Raw genomic sequence first — 19,628 nt, 5'->3', positions numbered from 1 at the left:
TGTGTGTTTCTTCTCTGTCCCCGTGCAAGAATGACGGCCCATCAATAGCTACCGCTCGAGTGTAAGGCCCATTCATTCACAAGCCTGTAATGCCTTGGAACCGAGTAGAGTGGGGCGCCCCTATGTCTCGCTTTAAGCCGAGACATTTTGAGAGGTAAACCAACTTTTATTCATCAAACATCATCACCAGTAGAAAACGGGCCTTTAGTCCCAGTTCGTAAGGGCCTTTAATCCCGGTTTTTCAACTGGAACAAAACGATCGAGACTAATGCACATCACTTTTTAGTCCCGGTTGTGTTATGAACCGAGACTAAAGGTGCTCCATGTGGCCGTTGTCTGGAGCGGGGCTGGAGGACCTTTAGTTCCGGTTGATAACACCTTTAGTCTCGATTTTTTGAAGAAAAAAATTGATTTTTTTTAATTTTGATTTTGATTTTTTTTATTTTTTCTGATTTTCAAAATTTGAAATTATTTAACAATTTAATTTCTAATCATCCCTCATAACTGCTCTAGTGTGGAGCACTCATTCCAAATCGCCCAACTTTCCGGCCAGTCACCCATCCTCTCACTACTCGAGCCTAAGCAGGCTTAACTTCCGAGTTCTATTTTCCCTAGTTTCCAAGTCTGCACGTGTTGTTTATCTGACAATACTAAGCTCTCAATCCTGTTAACCCTTAGGTCTTGATGTCACATGATTTAATTTTTTGAATTCCAAACAATTATTAAAATAAAATAAGTAATAGTAATATTGAATTTCAATGAAAATAAAATAAGTAATAATATTATTTGATTCATTTTTTGCCATTTATTCACTTAATATGGCATAATTAATATCTTCAAATATGTAAATCAAAATTCGATAAATAATATATCCATTATTATCAGAAAAATGTGACGAATCCAAATATGACATCATTAATTTTTAAAATTATTTATCATATGCTGGAATCAATTGCTTCTTGGTGATGTGAATCAATTGCTTTCTATGTTTGGCTAAGCACAGGTGCCTGATCTGGATTCATTGATAAAATGGTTATATTTTGTTGATATGGTACTAGCTCAAGTATAAATGGTGAATCCCTGAATCAGTATATACAATGTCTGTCTAGTTGCAACAACTGTTGTTATTTGATTTTAGGAGTTGAACTTGAGCATGAAGTCACATGTTTCACCGTTTGAGTTCGAAACTATTATTCTAAAAAAATTTAGTAACACTAATATTTATTGAATAAGTAGTTTGACCAGAGTTTGACCAAAAATTCAAAAAAAAAACTTAAATTTAAGGATAACTTTTTTTCCTTTTAGAATTTTAGCATTCTAAAAATTTGTAAAACGACCTACGGCCATCGAAATCGGAACCGGCTTCTCGTGCTGAACATTTTGATATATTATACGTTTTTTTCGACATGGTATGCAAAAGTTATATGTGTTTTACTTTTTCATAACACTTTTTTTCAAAAAACTTCGAAATTTATGTTTTTTATTTTTCCTAACTAGTAGATGTAGTAACATAACTACATCTCGAAGGATGTTAATTTTTGAATTTTTTATCATTTTCTTTTTTTTTCAAAACCGAAATGGCGATAGAGGGGGTGGGGTAGAGTTTGAAAATTGCAGAATCCCTTTAGTCCGGGTTGGTGTCCATTCAATCCTACCGTCGACTACATGTGCTAGCACTGTCCCAGCCAAATTCACAACTAAGGTTAACCAAGCCAGAGTCACGTTCTATTAAAGTGGCAAAAAGAATTACTTTTCAATATAGCAAAACTAATTCTATCAACTGTAATTAAAGGCTAAACAACTATTAATACAAAATAGTAGCAAAATTATATTAATTATTTATCTACTGTTGTCTAACAGAAGCATACTACAACATCTTAAAATATACAGAAACAACTAACTAAAAATAATTAGAAACAACAATTAAAGGACTAAAACAACTATATAAGCAAAATAGTACTGTTTTAGTTAAAATCCTAATTTAAATTATTCTAAAAATAACCAAATAAATCTTACATTGACAACAATCTAACATGTGACTAGGGAGCAAAAATAATTAAATTAAAAACTATATTTAAACTCAAGTTATTCACAATCTAGGGTTTGAAGTAAATTTAAACAAATTTAAATTTAAACCATTCAAATTTGAAAATTAATGGCACAAACAGAAACCAGACAAAATTTTGAATCTAATGTAAAAAGAATCACTCAAAACATCAAATATCCTAAAAGATATAAGCAATTTAAAACAGAAACTAAAAACAAAAGACAAATGGAAAAACAGAAAAGAAACTTTCAGAACCCCTTTAGTCCTGGTTGGTGTCTCCAACCAGGACTTAAGATCCCATTTGAACCGGGACTAATGCGTGCCGGGCCTCGACCAGCGCCCTAGCCGCTCGAACCGGGACTAATGCTCACATTAGTCCCGGTTCGTAATACAACCAATACTAATGTGTAGATTGAGCTTAGACCAAAGCCATGTTTTCTACTAGTGCACAGAATGTGGGATACAGTTCTGGTCATAGGATTGGCCAAGCCAAATATGACATCCCAGACCTAATGATCGTGAAAATTGGCTAAACTATGTGCTTCAATATTGTCAACGCAACCTTCAAAATTAAAAATACAGTCAAAAGATGACACGTATAACTTGATCTCGCTAATAATTGCTCCATTGTTTCCTTGCCTACCTTTCAGGATGTCCTCAATCACCTGTTTAGTTTCAAAAGCAATGACCAATCTCGCATCAGGGCAGCTCTAGAAAAGAGAAAAACAGTAAAAATGAAGAAAAATCGAAGAAGACCCCATGAAAAACAAAAGCAAAAACAGAAAAAGAAACCAGGAACACCAATGGAAAAACCGCCTCAAGTGACATCTCGTTCCGACTAGGAACACGGACTGGGGGCATGGTCGTAGTGGCTAGCAGCGCAGTTGATTTCCTAGTAATCCAGGGTTCGATCCCTACGCTTCAACTAGGCACGTCGTACCGTCTTGCTGAATGTGATATATAGTCGCTATGAAGAGAGTATTGCTCGTATGCGGCGCACGACTCCGACCGAATGGGCCGCCTAATTAGGATGGTTTGCTCGCTTTTTGTTTGGCAGGGAATTCCTTTTTTGTATCTATCCGTTTTTAGGCATGTTTTTGTCAGGTTTTTTTTCCTTTTTATTAATTATAATTTTCCATGAATTGTTTTCATTTTCAAATTTGAAATTTTTTCTTAAATTCATGATTTTTTTAAAACCAACTTTAAAAAAATTCTTGAACTTTTATCAAAATAGTGAACTTTGCAATTTGATTTTTTCAAATTATGAACTCTTATTAAATTCGTGAATTTTTCCAATTTGCGAAGGTTTTTCCAAATTCGATAATTTTTTCGAAATCACAAACTTTTTAGAAAAATCCATGAACTTTTTTAAAAAAATCCTCGAACTTTTTCAGGTTTGTGAGTTTTTTTCCCAAAACCAATGATTCTTTTTTCGAAATCCAGAAAAAAAAATCAATTCATGGACTTTTCTCAATCCCCAAAACTTTTCTATTTTTGCTAAAAAATAGTGAACTGTTTAAAAACTTGACTTTTTTCAAAATAATCATTTTTTATGAAAATTGGTGAACTTTTAAATATTTCAAAATTTTAACGGTCAACTTGTCAACCGAGTGAGGGGATGATGGACGACCGAGCGAAGCGAGCGCTGCAGCGATCACTACCTTAGTGGGCCACGACCTGCTAAGTATCGTGCATGAGTGCCAGGAATAGTTCAGGCGCTTAAGGCGCCGAACAGGAGCTCCCTAAAAAAATAGAGCAGGAGACTACCACTTTGATTAAACAAAATATTATAGGTTTTCACCTAAGACTACGAAATCATTAATTAAGGAATACCCCTTGTAAAGGTCACTCTCACCTCCTTTGGTGGTGACATGTACACCACTTGTCTTCGCACAGACAAGAGAGATGGGTGGGGTTATTTGTGCTTTTTCGTAGGTTTGATTTTTCAAAACGATTTATCGTCCACCTTCCGTCCAAACCACAGACCATTTGTCACCGAACGATTTACCTCTCCTTGCTTCAAAATTATATCTCATGCACTACAAGAAATATGTCAACTTATGACCTTCTGTCAGTGACCCTCAAAGAATTGGTCATAAATTTATGACCATTTTAGACCAATTGGTCAAAATCTGATCATGGGGCTCCAAACCCTAAACCATTGCGACCATTTTGGTCAGAAAGGTCGTAATTTCCATACACGAAATGGTCACAAAGCAAACAGTGCTAGTCCGCTGCCTTATTTCTAGTTGTTAATGACCAATATAGATGGTCATAGCCTTGTAGATTGTGGTGGGTTGTGATGACTAGGCGCCATCTCATCAGTTTTGCCTATGTGTCATGTTCATGTGGCAGTTTTTGCCCTAAGTTGTGAAGCAACCTATATTTCTATCATTCCCAAAATTTCCAAAAAAATCTCATAAATTCTTTGGGGCATATCTTCATCAAATATTTAAAAATCCTTCCTTGCCTAGTTCAAAACTAATTCAACAATATTCATTTTCCTATTCTGTTCACAACAACACTTTATGAAGGAAGTGCTATTTATATATTCTTGATTGCCCTTAGAATTTTTGGGCACTCTTTCCTATCCAAATCATTAGCGCATGACAAAATTCAGCTCCATTTGCCTAGCAAATATTCCTCGGCAAATTTCCAAAGTTTTTGTCCACCTAGAAGCATTGTGAAGGAAGTGCATTTTTTATATCTCTAATTGACATGAAATTTATACAGTTCCTTCATATGCCCAAATTATCACCCTCCTCCAAATTGCAGCTCAGTCAAATCATCTATGTGATCCCAGGTTCAATTTATATTTTATGGCCAAATTGGCACGTTGCAAAGCAAGTGTTATATAGACCCCTCCTATTACCATCAAACTTTTCGGGCACTCTTCCATACCCAAATAATTGCCACATGATAATATTCAGCTCAATTTTCCTAGTAAATCTTTCTCGGGAAATTTCCAAAGTTTCTACCTCGAGAGAAGCTTTGTGAAGTAAGTACTAGCTAGGCTTACCCAAATGATCTGAAAATTTACCAGCGCATGACCATACCTATGTAACTTACCTACAGAAATTTTTAGCTCATTTCATTCATCCAATCTCTCTCACTAGTTTTCCCAAGTTTTTGTCCATAGAAGAGCATTGTGAAGGAAGTACTACTTTGGCATGTCAAAATGATATCAATTTTCTACAATGCTTTCCTATGCCCAAATAACCATCCTCCACAAAATTTCAGCTCAATACATTCATTATTTTGAGCCCATCTTCAACATTCATATTTTTGTCCAGTGTGGTACTTTGCAAAGCAAGTACCACCTAGGATCCTCCTTTTGATCTGAAAATTTGTGAATACATTCTCCTTAGTAGATGATCATCCTCGGACAAAACTCACGCCCATTGGCCATGTGCATTTACCGTACCGCTAATCAAACACTTGGCTGCTTATTCATGTTTGAGCATCGATCGGTCTCCTCATGAGAATCTTATGTTGTAATTTTCTTCCTGGCACCTACCTGGGGAGTGCCCAACCCACTAGACATGCCTATGCCGCCCAGAACACATGGCAATGCCAGGGTCACGCGGTGACCACGCGGCGGGCATGCGAGTTTACGCGCTCTAGAGTTGGGGCCCTCGGCCACCGCCCAAACCTCGACGTATCGCCACCAAACCATGTATTTATGATTAAATAGGTACTTATGTACCTAGAAATGATTTTTGGCAAAAATAAATAGCAAACTATGAGACAGCTGCAGTTCAAATTTGACCCGCTTCCTACTGAATCGGCGAAAATTTGTCTTTTTCACGAGAAGTGGATCAAAACTTTTTACACCCAACCATTTTGTCAATTGTGCATTAAATATGGCCTAGTATTTTAGAAAAATGATTCGGTCCAATTTTGCAACAATTATTTGGGAGGTCCTTCACAAAAAAACCTCCTTTTGGGCACTCAAAAATGGAAAATAGTTTTTTCGTCCAAAGAAACTGAAAACTTCCTTAAGCAACATTGTTAGCCATTCCAATATGCACCCTTGTGCACAATATGATATCATTTGAACAAACTATGCCATGAATGTGCCCATAAGATTGATCATTTGGCTTGAAAGCCATGGATCTCCCCACGTGATAGCTTGTTTCTGAGAACACTTTTTTAAAATAATTGCCGTATTACAAGTTTATTATTTTTCCTAGGAACTTGGCCACATACAATGACACAATGCGAAGGTTTCCCAATTTTTTGAATTTTTTTGAATTTTTTATGCCCGTTTCAAAATGCGGTCAAAACGGCGGGAAAGACCGTTCCTAGCTAGTGGTTGAATCTTGGAACTTTTTTGGTGTTTCTATGATTAAATAGATACTTATGTACCAAGAAATTATTTTTGAAAAAAATAAAGAGCAAACTACAAGGTAGCTACAGTTCAAATTTGACCCGCTTCCAACTTAATCAGCGGAAATTTGTCTTTTTCATGAGAGGTGGATCAAAACTTTTTACACCCAACCATTTGGTCAATTGTGCATTAAATATGTCCTAGTATTTTAGAAAAATGATTTGGTCCAATTTTGCAACAAATATATGGTAGGTCCTTCACAAAAAAACCTCCTTTTGGGCACTCAAAAAATGGAAAATGGTTTTTTCGTTCAAAGAAAGTGACAGCTTCCTTAGGCAACATTCTTTGCCATTCCAATATGCACCCTTGTGCACAATATGAGATCATTTGACCAAACTATGCCATGGATGTGGCCATAAGATTGATCATTTAGCTTGAAATCCATGGATCTCCACACGTGATAGCTCGTTTCTGAGAACACTTTTTTAAAATAATTGCTGTGTTACAAGTTTGTTATTTTTCCTAGGAACTTGGCCACATACAATGACACAATGCGAAGGTTTCCCAATTTTTTGATTTGTTTTGAATTTTTTATGCCCGTTTCAAAATGCGGTCAAAACGGCGGGAATGACCGTTCCTAGCTAGTGGTTGAATCTTGGAACTTTTTTGGTGTTTCTATGATTAAATAGATACTTATGTACCTAGAAATGATTTTTGGAAAAAATAAATAGCAAACTATGAGACAGCTGCGGTTCAAATTTGACCCGCTTCCAGCTGAATCGGCGGAAATTTGTCTTTTTCATGAGAGGTGGATCAAAACTTTTTACACCAAACCATTTGGTCAATTGTGCATTAAATATGTCCTAGAATTTTAGAAAAATGATTTGGTCCAATTTTGCAACAATTATATGGTAGGTCCTTCACAAAAAACCTCCTTTTGGGCACTCAAAAATGGAAAATGGTTTTTTCGTCCAAAGAAAGTGACAACTTCCTTAGGCAACATTGTTTGCCATTCCAATATGCACCCTTGTGCACAATAGGAGATCATTTGAACAAACTATGCCATGGATGTGGCCATAAGATTGATCATTTAGCTTGAAAGCCATGGATCTCCACACGTGATAGCTCGTTTCTGAGAACACTTTTTTAAAATAATTCCCGTATTACATGTTTGTTATTTTTCCTAGGAACTTGGCCACATACAATGACACAATGCGAAGGTTTCCCAATTTTTTGATTTTTTTTAATTTTTTATGCCCGTTTCAAAATGCGGTCAAAACGGCGGGAATGACCGTTCCTAGCTAGTGGTTGAATCTTGGAACTTTTTTGGTGTTTCTATGATTAAATAGATACTTATGTACCTAGAAATGATTTTTGGAAAAAATAAATAGCAAACTATGAGACAGTTGCAGTTCAAATTTGACCCGCTTCCTACTTAATCGGCGGAAATTTGTCTTTTTCATGAGAGGTGGATCAAAACTTTTTACACCAAACCATTTGGTCAATAGTGCATTAAATATGTCCTAGTATTTTAGAAAAATGATTTGGTCCAATTTTGCAACAAATATATGGTAGGTTCTTCACAAAAAAACCTCCTTTTGGGCACTCAAAAATGGAAAATGGTTTTTTCGTCCAAAGAAAGTGACAACTTCCTTAGGCAACATTGTTTGCCATTCCAATATGCACCCTTGTGCACAATATGATATCATTTGAACAAACTATGCCATGGATGTGGCCATAAGATTGATCATTTAGCTTGAAAGCCATGGATCTCCACACGTGATAGCTCGTTTCTGAGAACACTTTTTTAAAATAATTGCCGTATTACAAGTTTGTTATTTTTCCTAGGAACTTGGCCACATACAGTGACACAATGCGAAGGTTTCCCAACTTTTTGATTTTTTTGAATTTTTTATGCCCGTTTCAAAATGCGGTCAAAACGGCGGGAATGACCGTTCCTAGCTAGTGGTTGAATCTTGGAACTTTTTTGGTGTTTCTATGATTAAATAGATACTTATGTACCTAGAAATGATTTTTGAAAAAAATAAAGAGCAAACTACAAGGTTGCTACAGTTCAAATTTGACCCGCTTCCAACTAAATCGGCGGAAATTTGTCTTTTTCATGAGAGGTGGATCAAAACTTTTTACACCCAACCATTTGGTCAATTGTGCATTAAATATGTCCTAGTATTTTAGAAAAAATGATTTGGTCCAATTTTGCAACAAATGTATGGTAGGTCCTTCACAAAAAAACCTCCTTTTGGGCACTCAAAAAATGGAAAATGGTTTTTTCGTCCAAAGAAAGTGACAACTTCCTTAGGCAACATTGTTTGCCATTCCAATATGCACCCTTGTGCACAATATGAGATCATTTGACCAAACTATGCCATGGATGTGGCCATAAGATCGATCATTTAGCTTGAAAGCCATGGATCTCCACACGTGATAGCTCGTTTCTGAGAACACTTTTTTAAAATAATTGCCGTATTACAAGTTTGTTATTTTTCCTAGGAACTTGGCCACATACAATGACACAATGCGAAGGTTTCCCAATTTTTTGATTTTTTTGAATTTTTTATGCCCGTTTCAAAATGCGGTCAAAACGGCGGGAATGACCGTTCCTAGCTAGTGGTTGAATCTTGGAACTTTTTTGGTGTTTCTATGATTAAATAGATACTTATGTACCTAGAAATGATTTTTGGAAAAAATAAATAGCAAACTATGAGACAGCTGCGGTTCAAATTTGACCCGCTTCCAGCTGAATCGGCGGAAATTTGTCTTTTTCATGAGAGGTGGATCAAATCTTTTTACACCAAACCATTTGGTCAATTGTGCATTAAATATGTCCTAGAATTTTAGAAAAATGATTTGGTCCAATTTTGCAACAATTATATGGTAGGTCCTTCACAAAAAACCTCCTTTTGGGCACTCAAAAATGGAAAATGGTTTTTTCGTCCAAAGAAAGTGACAACTTCCTTAGGCAACATTGTTTGCCATTCCAATATGCACCCTTGTGCACAATATGAGATCATTTGAACAAACTATGCCATGGATGTGGCCATAAGATTGATCATTTAGCTTGAAAGCCATGGATCTCCACACGTGATAGCTCGTTTCTGAGAACACTTTTTTAAAATAATTCCCGTATTACATGTTTGTTATTTTTCCTAGGAACTTGGCCACATACAATGACACAATGCGAAGGTTTCCCAATTTTTTGATTTTTTTTAATTTTTTATGCCCGTTTCAAAATGCGGTCAAAACGGCGGGAATGACCGTTCCTAGCTAGTGGTTGAATCTTGGAACTTTTTTGGTGTTTCTATGATTAAATAGATACTTATGTACCTAGAAATGATTTTTGGAAAAAATAAATAGCAAACTATGAGACAGCTGCAGTTCAAATTTGACCCGCTTCCTACTTAATCGGCGGAAATTTGTCTTTTTCATGAGAGGTGGATCAAAACTTTTTACACCAAACCATTTGGTCAATAGTGCATTAAATATGTCCTAGTATTTTAGAAAAATGATTTGGTCCAATTTTGCAACAAATATATGGTAGGTTCTTCACAAAAAAACCTCCTTTTGGGCACTCAAAAATGGAAAATGGTTTTTTCGTCCAAAGAAAGTGACAACTTCCTTAGGCAACATTGTTTGCCATTCCAATATGCACCCTTGTGCACAATATGATATCATTTGAACAAACTATGCCATGGATGTGGCCATAAGATTGATCATTTAGCTTGAAAGCCATGGATCTCCACACGTGATAGCTCGTTTCTGAGAACACTTTTTTAAAATAATTGCCGTATTACAAGTTTGTTATTTTTCCTAGGAACTTGGCCACATACAGTGACACAATGCGAAGGTTTCCCAACTTTTTGATTTTTTTGAATTTTTTATGCCCGTTTCAAAATGCGGTCAAAACGGCGGGAATGACCGTTCCTAGCTAGTGGTTGAATCTTGGAACTTTTTTGGTGTTTCTATGATTAAATAGATACTTATGTACCTAGAAATGATTTTTGAAAAAAATAAAGAGCAAACTACAAGGTTGCTACAGTTCAAATTTGACCCGCTTCCAACTAAATCGGCGGAAATTTGTCTTTTTCATGAGAGGTGGATCAAAACTTTTTACACCCAACCATTTGGTCAATTGTGCATTAAATATGTCCTAGTATTTTAGAAAAAATGATTTGGTCCAATTTTGCAACAAATGTATGGTAGGTCCTTCACAAAAAAACCTCCTTTTGGGCACTCAAAAAATGGAAAATGGTTTTTTCGTCCAAAGAAAGTGACAACTTCCTTAGGCAACATTGTTTGCCATTCCAATATGCACCCTTGTGCACAATATGAGATCATTTGACCAAACTATGCCATGGATGTGGCCATAAGATCGATCATTTAGCTTGAAAGCCATGGATCTCCACACGTGATAGCTCGTTTCTGAGAACACTTTTTTAAAATAATTGCCGTATTACAAGTTTGTTATTTTTCCTAGGAACTTGGCCACATACAATGACACAATGCGAAGGTTTCCCAATTTTTTGATTTTTTTGAATTTTTTATGCCCGTTTCAAAATGCGGTCAAAACGGCGGGAATGACCGTTCCTAGCTAGTGGTTGAATCTTGGAACTTTTTTGGTGTTTCTATGATTAAATAGATACTTATGTACCTAGAAATGATTTTTGGAAAAAATAAATAGCAAACTATGAGACAGCTGCGGTTCAAATTTGACCCGCTTCCAGCTGAATCGGCGGAAATTTGTCTTTTTCATGAGAGGTGGATCAAATCTTTTTACACCAAACCATTTGGTCAATTGTGCATTAAATATGTCCTAGAATTTTAGAAAAATGATTTGGTCCAATTTTGCAACAATTATATGGTAGGTCCTTCACAAAAAACCTCCTTTTGGGCACTCAAAAATGGAAAATGGTTTTTTCGTCCAAAGAAAGTGACAACTTCCTTAGGCAACATTGTTTGCCATTCCAATATGCACCCTTGTGCACAATATGAGATCATTTGAACAAACTATGCCATGGATGTGGCCATAAGATTGATCATTTAGCTTGAAAGCCATGGATCTCCACACGTGATAGCTCGTTTCTGAGAACACTTTTTTAAAATAATTCCCGTATTACATGTTTGTTATTTTTCCTAGGAACTTGGCCACATACAATGACACAATGCGAAGGTTTCCCAATTTTTTGATTTTTTTTAATTTTTTATGCCCGTTTCAAAATGCGGTCAAAACGGCGGGAATGACCGTTCCTAGCTAGTGGTTGAATCTTGGAACTTTTTTGGTGTTTCTATGATTAAATAGATACTTATGTACCTAGAAATGATTTTTGGAAAAAATAAATAGCAAACTATGAGACAGCTGCAGTTCAAATTTGACCCGCTTCCTACTTAATCGGCGGAAATTTGTCTTTTTCATGAGAGGTGGATCAAAACTTTTTACACCAAACCATTTGGTCAATAGTGCATTAAATATGTCCTAGTATTTTAGAAAAATGATTTGGTCCAATTTTGCAACAAATATATGGTAGGTTCTTCACAAAAAAACCTCCTTTTGGGCACTCAAAAATGGAAAATGGTTTTTTCGTCCAAAGAAAGTGACAACTTCCTTAGGCAACATTGTTTGCCATTCCAATATGCACCCTTGTGCACAATATGATATCATTTGAACAAACTATGCCATGGATGTGGCCATAAGATTGATCATTTAGCTTGAAAGCCATGGATCTCCACACGTGATAGCTCGTTTCTGAGAACACTTTTTTAAAATAATTGCCGTATTACAAGTTTGTTATTTTTCCTAGGAACTTGGCCACATACAGTGACACAATGCGAAGGTTTCCCAACTTTTTGATTTTTTTGAATTTTTTATGCCCGTTTCAAAATGCGGTCAAAACGGCGGGAATGACCGTTCCTAGCTAGTGGTTGAATCTTGGAACTTTTTTGGTGTTTCTATGATTAAATAGATACTTATGTACCTAGAAATGATTTTTGAAAAAAATAAAGAGCAAACTACAAGGTTGCTACAGTTCAAATTTGACCCGCTTCCAACTAAATCGGCGGAAATTTGTCTTTTTCATGAGAGGTGGATCAAAACTTTTTACACCCAACCATTTGGTCAATTGTGCATTAAATATGTCCTAGTATTTTAGAAAAAATGATTTGGTCCAATTTTGCAACAAATGTATGGTAGGTCCTTCACAAAAAAACCTCCTTTTGGGCACTCAAAAAATGGAAAATGGTTTTTTCGTCCAAAGAAAGTGACAACTTCCTTAGGCAACATTGTTTGCCATTCCAATATGCACCCTTGTGCACAATATGAGATCATTTGAACAAACTATGCCATGGATGTGGCCATAAGATCGATCATTTAGCTTGAAAGCCATGGATCTCCACACGTGATAGCTCGTTTCTGAGAACACTTTTTTAAAATAATTGCCGTATTACAAGTTTGTTATTTTTCCTAGGAACTTGGCCACATACAATGACACAATGCGAAGGTTTCCCAATTTTTTGATTTTTTTGAATTTTTTATGCCCGTTTCAAAATGCGGTCAAAACGGCGGGAATGACCGTTCCTAGCTAGTGGTTGAATCTTGGAACTTTTTTGGTGTTTCTATGATTAAATAGATACTTATGTACCTAGAAATGATTTTTGGAAAAAATAAATAGCAAACTATGAGACAGCTGCGGTTCAAATTTGACCCGCTTCCAGCTGAATCGGCGGAAATTTGTCTTTTTCATGAGAGGTGGATCAAATCTTTTTACACCAAACCATTTGGTCAATTGTGCATTAAATATGTCCTAGTATTTTAGAAAAATGATTTGGTCCAATTTTGCAACAAATATATGGTAGGTCCTTCACAAAAAACCTCCTTTTGGGCACTCAAAAATGGAAAATGGTTTTTTCGTCCAAAGAAAGTGACAACTTCCTTAGGCAACATTGTTTGCCATTCCAATATGCACCCTTGTGCACAATATGATATCATTTGAACAAACTATGCCATGGATGTGGCCATAAGATTGATCATTTAGCTTGAAAGCCATGGATCTCCACACGTGATAGCTCGTTTCTGAGAACACTTTTTTAAAATAATTGTCGTATTACAAGTTTGTTATTTTTCCTAGGAACTTGGCCACATACAGTGACAGAATGCGAAGGTTTCCCAACTTTTTGATTTTTTTGAATTTTTTATGCCCGTTTCAAAATGCGGTCAAAACGGCGGGAATGACCGTTCCTAGCTAGTGGTTGAATCTTGGAACTTTTTTGGTGTTTCTATGATTAAATAGATACTTATGTACCTAGAAATGATTTTTGAAAAAAATAAAGAGCAAACTACAAGGTTGATACAGTTCAAATTTGACCCGCTTCCAACTTAATCAGCGGAAATTTGTCTTTTTCATGAGAGGTGGATCAAAACTTTTTACACCCAACCATTTGGTCAATTGTGCATTAAATATGTCCTAGTATTTTAGAAAAATGATTTGGTCCAATTTTGCAACAAATATATGGTAGGTCCTTCACAAAAAAACCCCTTTGGGGCACTCAAAAAATGGAAAATGGTTTTTTCGTTCAAAGAAAGTGACAGCTTCCTTAGGCAACATTCTTTGCCATTCCAATATGCACCCTTGTGCACAATATGAGATCATTTGAACAAACTATGCCATGGATGTGGCCATAAGATTGATCATTTAGCTTGAAATCCATGGATCTCCACACGTGATAGCTCGTTTCTGAGAACACTTTTTTAAAATAATTGCTGTGTTACAAGTTTGTTATTTTTCCTAGGAACTTGGCCACATACAATGACACAATGCGAAGGTTTCCCAATTTTTTGATTTGTTTTGAATTTTTTATGCCCGTTTCAAAATGCGGTCAAAACGGCGGGAATGACCGTTCCTAGCTAGTGGTTGAATCTTGGAACTTTTTTGGTGTTTCTATGATTAAATAGATACTTATGTACCTAGAAATGATTTTTGGAAAAAATAAATAGCAAACTATGAGACAGCTGCGGTTCAAATTTGACCCGCTTCCAGCTGAATCGGCGGAAATTTGTCTTTTTCATGAGAGGTGGATCAAAACTTTTTACACCAAACCATTTGGTCAATTGTGCATTAAATATGTCCTAGTATTTTAGAAAAATGATTTGGTCCAATTTTGCAACAATTATATGGTAGGTCCTTCACAAAAAACCTCCTTTTGGGCACTCAAAAATGGAAAATGGTTTTTTCGTCCAAAGAAAGTGACAACTTCCTTAGGCAACATTGTTTGCCATTCCAATATGCACCCTTGTGCACAATAGGAGATCATTTGAACAAACTATGCCATGGATGTGGCCATAAGATTGATCATTTAGCTTGAAAGCCATGGATCTCCACACGTGATAGCTCGTTTCTGAAAAGACTTTTTTAAAATAATTCCCGTATTACATGTTTGTTATTTTTCCTAGGAACTTGGCCACATACAATGACACAATGCGAGGGTTTCCCAATTTTTTGATTTTTTTGAATTTTTTATGCCCGTTTCAAAATGCGGTCAAAACGGCGGGAATGACCGTTCCTAGCTAGTGGTTGAATCTTGGAACTTTTTTTGGTGTTTCTATGATTAAATAGATACTTATGTACCTAGAAATGATTTTTGGAAAAAATAAATAGCAAACTATGAGACAGCTGCAGTTCAAATTTGACCCGCTTCCTACTTAATCGGCGGAAATTTGTCTTTTTCATGAGAGGTGGATCAAAACTTTTTACACCCAACCATTTGGTCAATTGTGCATTAAATATGTCCTAGTATTTTAGAAAAAATGATTTGGTCCAATTTTGCAACAAATATATGGTAGGTCCTTCACAAAAAAACCTCCTTTTGGGCACTCAAAAAATGGAAAATGGTTTTTTCGTCCAAAGAAAGTGACAACTTCCTTAGGCAACATTGTTTTCCATTCCAATATGCACCCTTGTGCACAATATGAGATCATTTGAACAAACTATGCCATGGATGTGGCCATAAGATCGATCATTTAGCTTGAAAGCCATGGATCTCCACACGTGATAGCTCGTTTCTGAGAACACTTTTTTAAAATAATTGCCGTATTACAAGTTTGTTATTTTTCCTAGGAACTTGGCCACATACAATGACACAATGCGTAGGTTTCCCAATTTTTTGATTTTTTTGAATTTTTTATGCCCGTTTCAAAATGCGGTCAAAACGGCGGGAATGACCGTTCCTAGCTAGTGGTTGAATCTTGGAACTTTTTTGGAGTTTCTATGATTAAAGAGATACTTATGTACCTAGAAATGATTTTTGAAAAAAATAAAGAGCAAACTACAAGGTTGCTACAGTTCAAATTTGACCCGCTTCCAGCTGAATCGGCGGAAATTTGTCTTTTTCATGAGAGGTGGATCAAAACTTTTTACACCCAACCATTTGGTCAATTGTTCATTAAATATGTCCTAGTATTTTAGAAAAAATGATTTGGTCCAATTTTGCAACAAATATATGGTAGGTCCTTCACAAAAAACCTCCTTTTGGGCACTCAAAAATGGAAAATGGTTTTTTCGTCCAAAGAAAGTGACAACTTCCTTAGGCAACATTGTTTGCCATTCCAATATGCACCCTTGTGCACAATATGAGATCATTTGAACAAATTATGCCATGGATGTGGCCATAAGATTGATCATTTAGCTTGAAAGCCATGGATCTCCACACGTGATAGCTCGTTTCTGAGAACACTTTTTTAAAATAATTCCTGTATTACAAGTTTGTTATTTTTCCTAGGAACTTGGCCACATACAATGACACAATGCGAAGGTTTCCCAATTTTTTGATTTTTTTTGAATTTTTTATGCCCGTTTCAAAATGCGGTCAAAACGGCGGGAATGACCGTTCCTAGCTAGTGGTTGAATCTTGGAACTTTTTTGGTGTTTCTATGATTAAATAGATACTTATGTACCTAGAAATGATTTTTGGAAAAAATAAATAGCAAACTATGAGACAGCTGCAGTTCAAATTTGACCCGCTTCCTACTTAATCGGCGGAAATTTGTCTTTTTCATGAGAGGTGGATCAAAACCTTTTACACCAAACCATTTGGTCAATTGTGCATTAAATATGTCCTAGTATTTTAGAAAAATGATTTGGTCCAATTTTGCAACAAATATATGGTAGGTTCTTCACAAAAAAACCTCCTTTTGGGCACTCAAAAATGGAAATGGTTTTTTCGTCCAAAGAAAGTGACAACTTCCTTAGGCAACATTGTTTGCCATTCCAATATGCACCCTTGTGCACAATATGATATCATTTGAACAAACTATGCCATGGATGTGGCCATAAGATTGATCATTTAGCTTGAAAGCCATGGATCTCCACACGTGATAGCTCGTTTCTGAGAACACTTTTTTAAAATAATTGCCGTATTACAAGTTTGTTATTTTTCCTAGGAACTTGGCCACATACAATGACACAATGCGTAGGTTTCCCAACTTTTTAATTTTTTTGAATTTTTTATGCCCGTTTCAAAATGCGGTCAAAACGGCGGGAATGACCGTTCCTAGCTAGTGGTTGAATCTTGGAACTTTTTTGGAGTTTCTATTATTAAAGAGATACTTATGTACCTAGAAATGATTTTTGAAAAAAATAAAGAGCAAACTACAAGGTTGCTACAGTTCAAATTTGACCCGCTTCCAGCTGAATCGGCGGAAATTTGTCTTTTTCATGAGAGGTGGATCAAAACTTTTTACACCCAACCATTTGGTCAATTGTTCATTAAATATGTCCTAGTATTTTAGAAAAAATGATTTGGTCCAATTTTGCAACAAATATATGGTAGGTCCTTCACAAAAAAACCTCCTATTGGGCACTCAAAAAATGGAAAATGGTTTTTTCGTCCAAAGAAAGTGACAACTTCCTTAGGCAACATTGTTTGCCATTCCAATATGCACCCTTGTGCACAATATGAGATCATTTGAACAAACTATGCCATGGATGTGGCCATAAGATTGATCATTTAGCTTGAAAGCCATGGATCTCCACACGTGATAGCTCGTTTCTGAGAACACTTTTTTAAAATAATTGCCGTATTACAAGTTTGTTATTTTTCCTACGAACTTGGCCACATACAATGACACAATGCGAAGGTTTCCCAATTTTTTGGTTTTTTTTAATTTTTTATGCCCGTTTCAAAATGCGGTCAAAACGGCGGGAATGACCGTTCCTAGCCAGTGGTTGAATCTTGGAACTTTTTTGGTGTTTCTATGATTAAATAGATACTTATGTACCTAGAAATGATTTTTGGAAAAAATAAATAGCAAACTATAAGACAGCTGCAGTTCAAATTTGACCCGCTTCCAACTGAATCGGCGGAAATTTGTCTTTTTCATGAGAGGTGGATCAAAACTTTTTACACCAAACCATTTGGTCAATTGTGCATTAAATATGTCCTAGTATTTTAGAAAAATGATTTGGTCCAATTTTGCAACAAATATATGGTAGGTCCTTCACAAAAAAACCTCCTTTTGGGCACTCAAAAATGGAAAATGGTTTTTTCGTCCAAAGAAAGTGACAACTTCCTTAGGCAACATTGTTTGCCATTCCAATATGCACCCTTGTGCACAATATGATATCATTTGAACAAACTATGCCATGGATGTGGCCATAAGATTGATCATTTAGCTTGAAAGCCATGGATCTCCACATGTGATACCTCGTTTCTGAGAACACTTTTTTAAAATAATTGCCGTATTACAAGTTTGTTATTTTTCCTAGGAACTTGGCCACATACAATGACACAATGCGAAGGTTTCCCAATTTTTTTGATTTTTTTTGAATTTTTTATGCCCGTTTTAAAATAGGGTCAAAACGGTGGGAATGACCGTTCCTAGCTAGTGGTTGAATCTTGGAACTTTTTTGGTGTTTCTATGATTAAATAGATACTTATGTACCTAGAAATGATTTTTGAAAAAAATGAAGAGCAAACTACAAGGTAGCTACAATTCAAATTTGACCTGCTTCCAGCTGAATCGGCGGAAATTTGTCTTTTTCATGAGAGGTGGATCAAAACTTTTTACACCCAACCATTTGGTCAATTGTGCATTAAATATGTCCTAGTATTTTAGAAAAATGATTTGGTCCAATTTTGCAACAAATATATGGTAGGTCCTTCACAAAAAAACCTCATTTTGGGCACTCAAAAAATGGAAAATGGTTTTTTCGTCCAAAGAAAGTGACAACTTCCTTAGGCAACATTGTTTGCCATTCCAATATGCACCCTTGTGCACAATATGAGATCATTTGAACAAACTATGCCATGGATGTGGCCATAAGATTGATCATGTAGCTTGAAAGCCATGGATCTCCACACGTGATAGGTCGTTTCTGAGAAAACTTTTTTAAAATAATTCCCGTATTACAAGTTTGTTATTTTTCCTAGGAACTTGGCCACATACAATGACACAATGCGAAGGTTTCCCAATTTTTTGATTTTTTTGAATTTTTTATGCCCGTTTCAAAATGCGGTCAAAACGGCACGAATGACCGTTCCTAGCTAGTGGTTGAATCTTGGAACTTTTTTGGTGATTCTATGATTAAATAGATACTTATGTACCTATAAATGATTTTTTTCAAAAAATAAATAGCAAACTATGAGACAGCTGCAGTTCAAATTTGACCCGCTTCCTACTTAATCGGCGGAAATTTGTCTTTTTCATGAGAGGTGGATCAAAACTTTTTACACCAAACCATTTGGTCAATTATGCATTAAATATATCCTAGTATTTTAGAAAAATGATTTGGTCCAATTTTGCAACAAATATATGGTAGGTCCTTCACAAAAAAACCTCCTTTTGGGCACTCAAAAATGGAAAATGGTTTTTTCGTCCAAAGAAAGTGACAACTTCCTTAGGCAACATTGTTTTCCATTCCAATATGCACCCTTGTGCACAATATGATGTCATTTAAACAAACTATGCCATGGATGTGGCCATAAGATTGATCATTTAGCTTGAAAGCCATGGCTCTCCACACCTGATAGCTCGTTTCTGAGAACACTTTTTTAAAATAATTGCCGTATTACAAGTTTGTTATTTTTCCTAGGAACTTGGCCACATACAATGACACAATCCGAAGGTTTCCCAATTTTTTGATTTTTTTTGAATTTTTTATGCCCGTTTCAAAATGCGGTCAAAACGGCGGGAATGACCGTTCCTAGCTAGTGGTTGAATCTTGGAACTTTTTTGGTGTTTCTATG

Source organism: Triticum urartu, chromosome 5A (genome assembly GCF_056163025.1).
Source record: "Triticum urartu cultivar PI428250 chromosome 5A, HENAU_Tu73, whole genome shotgun sequence".
Lineage (NCBI taxonomy): Eukaryota > Viridiplantae > Streptophyta > Magnoliopsida > Poales > Poaceae > Triticum > Triticum urartu.
Note: the sequence above shows the minus strand (reverse complement) of the source record.